Raw genomic sequence first — 11,323 nt, 5'->3', positions numbered from 1 at the left:
TCCAATTTTGTATGTGCGAACTGCTTGTAAATCCAGACAGCAAAATTATCTCGTGAACGTTCTCCCAACTGCTCGAATTTCCTATTTTTTAAACTGATATTTCAAGGCCGCTACATATCAGACAACAGGAAGAGATAAAGGATGATCTGCACTGTGTCCTTCGCAGGATCAGCTTGTCTCTCCCCAGGCACCTGAAGTCTTTATTGTGGGTCAGAGAACTTCAGAAATTGTAGAATGAAGGAGGCCATTTAGCCCATTGTACACAGACGAGCTCTCCAACAGCACAGTTGTCAACAGATAGAACCAATGTGTGTGTGTTGTGCGTGTGTGCGTGAGAGAGAGAAAAAAATAACAGAAAAACAAGGAAGTGAAGAGAGATAAAAGGAATGGAGAGAAAACGGAGCCACAGAGTGAGTGAGAGCACGGGGTGTCAGACGAGTCTGAAGTTAGATCAGAAGACAGCATGAGGAGAAATACACAGAAATTTCATTTAGAAACTCCCACAGACTGCAAGCCCTTTGTCTGGTGCCGTACCCTGTGAGCGCAATGCTATCATCCCAGATCATTTATCGCCAAGAATATCACAGAACCGGGTTGCTGACGCTGAACAGGATCCAAAAGAACAATAGATTAGTTCCAGGGAGAAGGTGAATTAATTAAATATTCTGGGCCAACAGGAACCTCTAGACACGGTGTGAGAGACAGGGCGAGAGATTCTCTGTGAGGGGGATCACTGACAGGGGGAGATCAGCATCTCAGCTATGGGTAAATAATGACTAATAAAGGTTGAAAACCTCGTCCGTGGTTTTAAAATTCACATTTCAATTCATATAACGCCACATCGTAAGTGTATTTTAACAAACTTGCATCTTCGTAGTTTTCATGTTTTGGTAAGTACAGAAAAGCTTGTTTTTTTTTGTTTCTTTATTTTGTGTTGGGACCAGAGTCCGATGGAATCCTAACTAAGGCTGTAGACAGAGGTCTAAACTGATTAGGAGTGTGTGTGTGTGTTGGCAGGGTGGGGGTCCGTTATAGGGTTTAATTAGAAAAGAGGAGGTAAATGTACAGAGCTCAGGAGAGGTTATTAAAATCTCCAGCGCAGACGCAAATAAGGCAGAGTGTATGGAAAGTGTAAGCAATCAGACTTCAAGCACACTGGACAAACAAATGACAATGAGAAGAGGAACCGTTATACAAGATTGAAGGGGTTATATCTGAATGCACGCAGTATAAGGAATAGAGTTAATGAGCTTGTGGTACAGATTGAAATTGGTAGGTATGACGTGATGGGCATCACAGAGAAGTGGTTGCAAGGGGATCAGGATATTCAAGGACATATATTCTATCAAAAAGATAGGTAGCAGAGGGAGTGGTTTACATTAGTAATAAGAAATGAAATTAAATCAATAGTAAGAAAGGAAGTAAAGTCAGATGGTGTAGAATCTGCGTGGGTAGAATTGAGGAATCACAAAGATAAGACAACCACAGTTGGAGACTTGCACAGGCCTCCAAGAGTAGTCAGGAGCTGGGGGACAAGATACACCAGGAGATAGTAAAGATCTGTAGGAAAGACAAAGTTGCAGTGATCATAGGGGGATTTTAATATGCAAGTGGAATGGGAAACCAGGTTGGGAGTGAATCGCAAGAAAAGGAATTTGAGGAATGTCTATGGATGGCTTTGTGGAGCATCATGTGGTTGATGATGCTTGGGAACAAATGACACTGGATTTAATGACGCAGGCTAGATAAGGGAGCTTAAGGTGAAAGAAAACTTCAGAAGCAGTGATCAGAGCATGGTTGAATTTATTCTGCAATTTGAGAGAGAGAAAATAGAATCAGAGTTAACAGTATTTCAGCTGAATAAAGGCAACTGGAGAGGCAGAAGGGAGAAGCTGGGTAGAATTGACCGGGACAGGGGTCTAGCAGGAAAGACAGGGGAACAGCAATGGCAGGAGATACCAAGATTAATTCAGGAGACACTACAGAGATGCATGCTGAGCAATAAAGGCATGTTACAGGGAGGATGAGGCAACCAGGGCTGACAAGGGAAGTCAGGTATTTCATATAAGTAAAAGCGCAAGCAATGTGAAGGGCAAAGGGAAACTGGAGAATGGGGCCAACAGAAGGCAAGGAAAAATAAATAAGGAGGGAGAAGATTAAATATGGGGTAAGGTAACCATTAATATAAAGGAAATTTAAGAGATTCTTTAGATATATAAAGTGCAAAAGAGAGGTAAAAGTGAATATGGACCACTGGAAAATGATGCTGGAGAGACAGTAGTGGGACACAAAGAAATGGCTGAGGAACTTTGCATCAGTCTTCACGGTGGAAGACATGAGTAATTTCTCAAGAATTGAAGAGAGTGAGAGTGCAGTCCTGAATATGGTGGTCATAGCCAAGAAGAACATGTTAGAAAACGGAATGGCCTGAATGTGGATAGCTCAACTGGACCAGTTGGACTACACCCCAGCCTTGTAAGGGAGATAGCTGAAGAATTAGTGCAACCGTAAGTGGTAATCTTTCAGGAATGACTAAAATCAGGAACGGCAAAGTGGCTGTATAATTGCTAACATGACACCCCGTCTAATAAGGGAGTTAGGTAGAAGATGGAAAACTGTAGACTGATTAGCCTAACCTTGGTTGTGGGTAACATCCTGGAATCCATCGTGAAGGATGGCATTTCTGATACTTGGAGGTGTTTGGTAAAATAGGACAGAGTCAGCATGGTTTCATCAAGGGAACATCAGTCCTGCCAAACCGGCTAGAAAACAGTGAGGGGGTAATGAGCAGATTAGATCAAGGAGAACCAATAGATGTTATCCATTTGCACTCAAGAATCCTTTGACAAAGTGCCATGCATGAGGTTATTGAGAAAGGTATGGGCCCATGGTATTAGAGGCAATGTGTTAGCATGGATAGAAGTTTGGCTGTCTGACAGAAAGCATAGAGTGGGGATAAAAGTGTTCTTCTCAGGATGGCAACCAGTGACAAGTGGTGTTCCACAAAACTCAGCGTTGGGACCACAACTTTTCACTTTGTGCATTCATTATCTATGTGAAGGAACTGAGGGCATTCTGGCTAAGCTTTCAAACAGTGCAAAGATAGATAAAGGGACAGGTATCATTGAAGAGTTAGTTCGGCTACAGGAGGGTGCTCTCGTGCATCTCCTCAACTTCCCACACCTCCGCCTTTGCACTCCACCCTTCCAACGACAACAAGTTAGAAACTCTTTGGTGCTCGCCTTCCATCCCACCAACCTCTGGCGCATTATCCTCCGCCATTTCTGCCACCAACAGTCAGATACCAACACCAGAGATATACTTCGCTCCCAACTCCCTCGTTAGGTCCACACGCCCCCACCAAACCATCTTCCACTCCCAACACCATCCCTTGACACTGCAAGAGATATGAAACCTATGCCAACACCTCCCTCCTCACCTCCACCCAAGGCCCCAAAGGATCCTACCACATCAGGCAGAGAACATCCTGTGCATCCAAACACCTCTTCTAGTCAGTGCATTGGTCCTGTCTCCTATACATTGGCGAAACAGGACGTCAACTTACAGAACGGTTCAAGGAACATTCTTGGACACATGAACCCAACAACCCCACTTCCCTGTGGCTGAATACTTCAACTCCCCCTTCCATTCCGCCAAAGCCCTGCAACCTGTTGGCCTCCTCTACTGCCAAATTCTAGCCACCTGACGTCTGGAGGAAGAACGCATCATCTTCTGCCTTGGGACCCTCCAAACACACGGTATCAAGGACAATTTCACCAGTTTCCTTATCTCCCTTCCCTCCACCTTATCCCAGATCTAACCCTCCAACTCAGCACCGCCCTCTTGAACTGTCCTACCTGTCCATCTACCTTCCCAAGTATCAAATCCACCTTCCACTCTGACATATCACTATCATCACCCACCTTGATCTAGCTGTCACTTTCCAAGCTACCTTCCTCCCAGCGCCAGCACCCCCCCCTCCCCATTTATCTCTCTGCCCCCTTTCGCCCACCCCACATTCCTGATGAAGGCTTTATGCCTGAAACGTCGAATCTCCTGCTTATCGGATGATGCCTGACAGGCTGTGCTTTTCTATGACCACACTTTTTGACTCTGATCTCCAGCATCTGCGGTCCTCACTTTCACCTGCTGAAGGACTTTCACAGGTTTGGAGAGTGAGCAAAGAAGTGGCAGATGGAGTACAATGTGGGAAAGTGTGGGAAAGCATTTTGCCAGGATTAATAGAAGCATGGACTATTTTCGAAATAGAGAGCAAATTCAGAAGTCTGAAGGCAAAAAAGACAAGGGAATTTAGTCCAGGAGTCTTGAAAGGTAAACTTGCAGTTTGTCAGTAGTTAGGCAGGCAAATACAATGATGGTATTTATTTCAAGAAGGCTTAAATATAAAAGCAGGAATGTACTTCTAAGGCTCTACAAGGCTTTGGTTATACCACATTTGGATTATTGTGCGCAGTCTTGGGTTCCATATCTCAGGAAGGATGCACTGGTCCTGGAGCGTTTTCCAAAGAGATTCACGAGAGTGGTGTCAGGAAATAAAAGCTTAACATATTAAAAATATTTGAGGGCTCTGCGTCTGTATTTGGTAGAATTCAGAAAGGTGTTAGGAGGTCTAATTGAAACTTACAGAATACTAAATGACCTGGGAGAGAGGGGATTTGGGGAAGATGTATCCACTGTAGGAGACACTAGTACCCGAGGGGACAGTGGAAAGAGAAGACCTTTTCGAACAAAGATAAGGAGAAACCTCTTCAGCCGGACAGCGGTGAATCTATGGAATTCACTGCTACAGAGGGCTGTCGAGTCCAGGTCATTGAGTATATTTAGGGGTGAGACAGATAGGTTCTTGACTGAAAATAGGATCAAGGGTTACAGGTAGAAAGTGTGAGAATGGGATTGAGAAGCTTAACAGCCATCATGGAATGGCGGAGCAGGCTCAATGGGCCTAATGGCCAAATTTCTGTTCCAATGTCTTCTGGTTGTATGGTTAATATTGGCTGTCCTCATTCCTCATTGGAGATGTATCCTTGAATTTGATCTTCATATGATTTATGAAGAATAAAATTCCAATACTGATGGATGGGAAATATCATGTTCCCTCTCTCCAGTCTCAGCAGCCATGCCCCAATATCATAATCACACTGCAATTGAAATCCAGTGAAATTTACTTCAATACAGTTGATTGACATCGATAACGTTAACAGCAACTGTATTGAAGTAAATTTCCCTCTCTGATCCTTGAATAACCATCTGAATTGTGTGTCACATCATATTCTCCATTAACATATCCATGCCATTTGTCTGTTATCACTCATTTTGTTATAAGCAATTTTCAGTCAGATTATGGACTAGAAAAGTTCTCTACATATTTTACTGACATTATAATCACTGATCAGTAGTTGCAGACTACATGTTTCGATTTATAAGCCGAGAAACTTGTTTAAGTTCTGACAATCCTTTCACATTGCTGCCATATCTAAGGCAGATTGAATGATTACATTCAATCAATCTACCATCTCAAACATTTCTTCCTGTTCACCCCACACACATATCTCATGCCAAATGTGTAAACTTTAAAAGTTATTTTGAATTTTAATAAAATCATTATTGAATTCAAATGGGTTAACTGAAGCTATTTGTTCAGTGACTGTGATTAATATCAATCTCAGTGGATCCTAATTATGGCAGTGGAGAGTTTCCATGGTTGAAATATAAATGGGCTCTGTTCAATGTGCTATCACATAATGTAAGTAGGATCATCACTGACAGCACTAACAGGGATCAGCAGCTCGAGAGAGAGAGAGCGGGAGGAGAGATCAGAATCTGAGAACATTAGACAGGAATGTTCCAACAGTGGATCAGAATCTGAGAACATTTGACTGGAATGGTATAACAATGTATCAGAATCTGAGAACATTAGACTGGAATGTTCCAACAATGGACAGAAGTTTATCCTCGGGTCTTTACTGGCTTTCTCGGCCTTGGATATCATTAGCATCACGGATCCAGGATATCCTTTGGATTATTCAAGGTGGTTACTATCCCATCCTTGCGATAGTTGCTGTTCCTGGTAAGTCATTATATTTGTCTACTAAACCGGGTTGAACTCAATTTCTGCTCATGATGTATAAATTTTGGAAAGTGCAAGTCAATGTCTTCAGTTGCAAACAAAAAATCCTTTCCTTAGAAATTATAACTATCAAACTACTATTTATAAATTACTCACTGATATGTGATAAGGACACAGAATGTTCTCATACTCCATAATCCATTTTGTCCTTCACGGATTTACATCTCCATGTCCTCCCCACTCACCAATCCTATCCAAAACCACCATCATGATATCTCAGTCTCGTCTGCAGTCTCAGTGCAACTTCTGAATGAATCATGATGTTTGCCTTTGTTCAATCTGGATGCAACAGTTTCAAGTACCTTCTAATCACATGTCCATCACTAAATAATTGCTCTTGAGGATGTTTGACGAGTTCCCTGCACGTACAGGAAGACAGTTTATGGTGGTCAAGTCATTGACTCATAATCTAGAGCCACAGAATAATAGTCTGTTGATATCTCATGAAGGAAAGTGGTGGAATTTAAAAGCAACCATTATCATTTGTTATAAAAGCCCATCTGCTTGCCTGACGTCCTTTAGGTAAGTCAATGTGTTAACCTTCCCTAGTCAGATTTCCGTGTGACTTCAGTGATGAACATATGGGTGTACTGCACCTTTAAACTACCTGACAGCACCAAGTCTTCTGAAAAATATATATAATTTAACATTTGGTCGAACAACTCGATTAACTCATTGTCTTGCGACAAAAACAAATTCAGCCAAACAGTTTAAATTATACCCCAAATGACCCAGCTCCAATCAAGTTTGAATGTAATATATTGATTATCTTAAAAGTCAATGACACAATCCAATAGTTTGGAGGTACAAGACCGTGGAAAATTGAACAGTTGAGAGCAGAGCTGCCAAGCTACCAGCATGCAAAGACTGCCTGAACAATAGCTCCCTTAAAAGTATATTCATTGATTAGTAACCAGTGAAGCAGAATCCCCCAGAAGAAAAGAAGACAGGACTATGGAGACGAACCGAAAGCTTACTGGTTTTGAGATAAGAAGTTTTATTTTGTAAATCTTAATTAGGAGTCTTATCGGACTCGTATTGTGGAGGGGGAGGTCAAAGATAGGTTAGAGGAAGATGTTTTAAATATTCGTTCGATTATTATTCTCTGTAATACTTTAAGAAATAAAGTTGTTAATTTTTACTTTAAATAGTTCTTAGACTCTAGAATTATCACACATTACTGCATTGGATAAATCTTTTCTGTGTTGCTAGTTTTAATTAAGCAGGAGAATTTATCCTGTATTGTAACACTACAAACCCCCAGCAATGTGTTTTACTCTTTACTGTCCTGTGGAACAACTTAACCAGCCACTCAGTTTAAGATTGGCGTAACATACTGCCCTGACCAGGGCTGCATACATCCTGTGAGAGAAGAACAAAAGTAAAGATAGCTCCCTTCCTCTACCTGTTTCCCGTATTTGTACAGCTCATTTCTATTCAGGTAGGTGATCATTACATTTTTTAGGTGTATTCGATCTCATTGAAATTCTCCCCGAGTGTGATGCACATCTTCATAGGCAACTCTGGTGCTGGCTTTATTGATGCTGACGTACAGATATAAGGAACTTATAATTTCCATGTCAGTCGTAGTGAATAGAGAAATAATGGCGTTTCATAACACAGGAAGGAAACGGCGATGCCTAAGTGAGAGAAAAGGATTATTGTGATCATCTCTGAGTGTGTTGAGGCAGTATTTGGGGTACTGTGGATAGAATTACTCGCAAGTCTCACCAGACTAATCCCTGGGATGGTGGCAACATGAACAGTAAGTGAAGCTCAGTGAGAGAATAAGGTGATTGCATTGAACATTAAGGGGGATGTACAATCACTTATGATGTTCTAAACAGACACTGTTATGGTGATAAATTCCATAGCTTTTTTTTCACACGGGTTACATGATTCTCGATAGTTTAAGAGCCTCTGAGAACGTTCCACCCAACCACCCCCCACTCCCTATTTCGATTCAGAGAGAGAGAGAGAGAGAGGGGTTCAGGCTTTTGGAAAAAATACTCTCCCAACGTTAATACAGTTCAATTGATGCGTAATCCTGCAATGAACGCCCTGCTATCCATAATCCCGACAGCAGCAATACTACCTTCATTATAAAAGAGTTAACTCTTCCCAGCAGCTTCTGACCTACATAGAGCACATGGGAGTGCCTTCTCGGAGATAGAAGATGCCTCCTTGAGACGTTACACAAAATATTTGGTTTCCTTCCTCACTGCCAGTAAACCATGTTAAGGTAGCACACGTTCTACAAACAATGGAACCATGATTAACACCATGGAGCCCCCATCAGTGCAGTCTCGGTTTCATTGGTTTGTCATGTTAAAGTATCAATGACGCCCTCCTGTTTCTGTATAACTATCTCGTGGGGCTGATTAGCCTCCTCCTGGTCTCATGGAACAGGTTTACGGGTCTGGTTGGGCTCTGCCTGTTCCTGTTTAACAGCTCGATGTACTGACAAGACCCCTCCTCTTCCTGGGGAATAGGCAGGTGGATTGAATAGGCTGTCCCTCTTCTTGTTTAATAGTTTCCACGGGCTCAATGGCTTCCACATATCAGTGTTCAACCAGCTTCGATGCTGATTGAGCTCCTCTATTAACTGTGGAAATTGCAGTGGCTGGCAGCGTTGTTACGTGAATGTTACCGACACTTTAACAGCACAAAACGGAATGCTGTCCAGGTCTTGCTGCACATGGACACAGGATGGTTCAGGAGCTGAGGGGGCACAAAATCTCTGAATATTGTGTGATCTTCTGACATCATCCCTACTGCAGATCTTATGATGGGGAAAGACATTGATGTAGCAGTTGAAGATGTTTGTGCTGAGGAGGCTAACCTTAGTATCTCCTGCTGAGATATCCCGGAACTGTTAGGGCTGTTGGCCACCGACCACAAACATCTTTCTTTGTGGTCTGAAAGACCCAGACAAGTGGGAGGTTACACCTGATTTCCATTCAGCTCAAATAAGTGGATTGTCCTGATGCCATCCTCAGTCAAATACTGACTTGATATCAAAGCCATTCACTGTTCGCTGAGCCCCTGTGTTCACCTCTCGTTCATATCAATGATGTGACGATGTATGTGTAGGGAATGTTTTCCTCTCACTGCGGGTAATCAATATCAGGAATTATCTGGGCTAGCGACTTATGGGAGCTACATCACTGAAAGTATTTAAGGAGGAGGTAGATGGATTTTTGACCTGTCAGACAGCTAAGGGATGTGAAGAATTGGGCATTGAAAAGGAGTTAATGCCAATAGTGTATCAGCCATGATGGTAGACAATGGCTTGATCGTCCGAATTAGCTGATTCGGTTCCTTATGTCCTCATATTCTGTAATTACAAAGTTAATGGTTGTAATTTTCCTGAACGTTCTGTTATTGAATGTTGCAATCAGACAGACCAAAGTATTTTGTGAGTCATCTCTGGGTGAGATATGGGGTTTGTATTCACAGTGAATCTGGGCCTGTATTATGACCAACAAATAAAGCACAAGTTGCAGAGAGGAGACACTCTGCAATGAGACCAGAGGTGTCTTTCGAACCCAGCCTGGATTTCCAAATAGCATTTTCCAACCCACACTAAACCGTGTGTGTGTGAGACAGTCTTGAGGGACTGAATGAGATGCTGTGTTACTGTGGATCAGGTATTTGGAGCAAGTGGCCTCCAACTGCTCCTTGCAGGAGCTGTGAGTGGTTGGATGGAACATAGGACTGAGCAGCAGGAGTGTGCCATTTAACACTTTGTCACCGCTCCACCATACACAAAGATTATGGGTCATGTGATTGTGGTCTCCCCAGCACTTTTCTGTATGTATACCATTTTCTACATTCACTTTTCTGTCAAATGTCAGCAAGTACAACTTTGAATAAATGTAAACATCCAGGCACCACAAACTTCTGGGGAGGGAATTTCCACTTGGACAGCCCTTTGAAAATTTCTCATTTGTGTTCCAGACAATGTTGGACGGTCACTGTTTCCTTTTCCGTCCCACTTCTCCACTGGTTACACCATCTTAAATGTGACCAGTTTAGTGATGTGGCCAATGATATCGGTCTCAGAGTAGGTCATTTTCTAGAAAAAAAATGTAAGACACAGAACGTGGAACTCATATCAAATGGTAAAATGACAGAGTGCCCCAAATGTTATTCTGCCTTTGAAGTTATTCTGTTCAAATAAGCTGCTGGTTGTGGGATTTCTTTCTGGAACAGTTGGATTTGGCTGAATTCATTTTGTTTCAGGCATATGAGAGTTTCCAATGAATCCTCACAAGGAATCCATCACAAGTGGCAAAGATAACTCAGTGATTTTATAGACTGACACTTTGCTAAGTGGTGGAACAAAGTAAGAGAAAGGGATCAATCGTCTGTTGCTTCTCTGGCTGGGAACAATTTTCTCCCTTTCTGTGTTGAAACGTACAATAATGTCAACTGAACACCTAACTGGACCATGTGTGCTCTCCTAGAACATTCTGTGGAAAACCTGATTATGGATTATATGCAGGAGCATCATTGCTCTTGTTGTACACAATTCCATTTAATCTCAAAAAATGTCCCATCTTTATAATTTGATGACATGCTTACACGTGTCTATGTAATTTGTAAATAGTGGTAGGTGTCTTCATCGTATGCGTATTGATATCAATACATCTTTTTCTTCAAATTTATTCTCTAGCTTTACTCTCCCTGGCAAGAGATAATATGCATCCAGCTGATGCACTTTTCTGAAAGTCATGGTGGTTCAATACTATTTCTCAGCTAAGATCGGAACTGATTATCCCCCATAACCAAAGGCCGGCATTCCAGGAATGAGAAAAGGGAAACCTCTTTGAAAATTTCAAAAATAATTATATCCTTTTATTTTAGTGTTAGGGGATCAAAACTGCACACAGTGCATCAGATGTGGTCTTAGCAATGCCCTGTAAAGATGCAGTAAAACATTCCTGCAATTAAACCTGATACCTTTTGTCAAAAACAGCATCATTCCACTTACCTTCCAAATCACTTGCTGCATCTGCAGACTGACTTCACATGATTCATGTCCCAGGAACATGGAAACCGCCTGTATCACAGAGTTCTGCAATCTCTTTCCATTTAAATTGATTACCATTATTTTATCCTTCATTCCAAAATACACAATTTACCTTATGTTATTTCTACTGAAGGTTTGGG

Source organism: Hemiscyllium ocellatum, unplaced genomic scaffold, assembly GCF_020745735.1.
Source record: "Hemiscyllium ocellatum isolate sHemOce1 unplaced genomic scaffold, sHemOce1.pat.X.cur. scaffold_124_pat_ctg1, whole genome shotgun sequence".
Classification (NCBI taxonomy): domain Eukaryota; kingdom Metazoa; phylum Chordata; class Chondrichthyes; order Orectolobiformes; family Hemiscylliidae; genus Hemiscyllium; species Hemiscyllium ocellatum.
The sequence above is the reverse complement of the archived record's forward strand: the minus strand, read 5'-3'. Positions refer to the sequence as shown.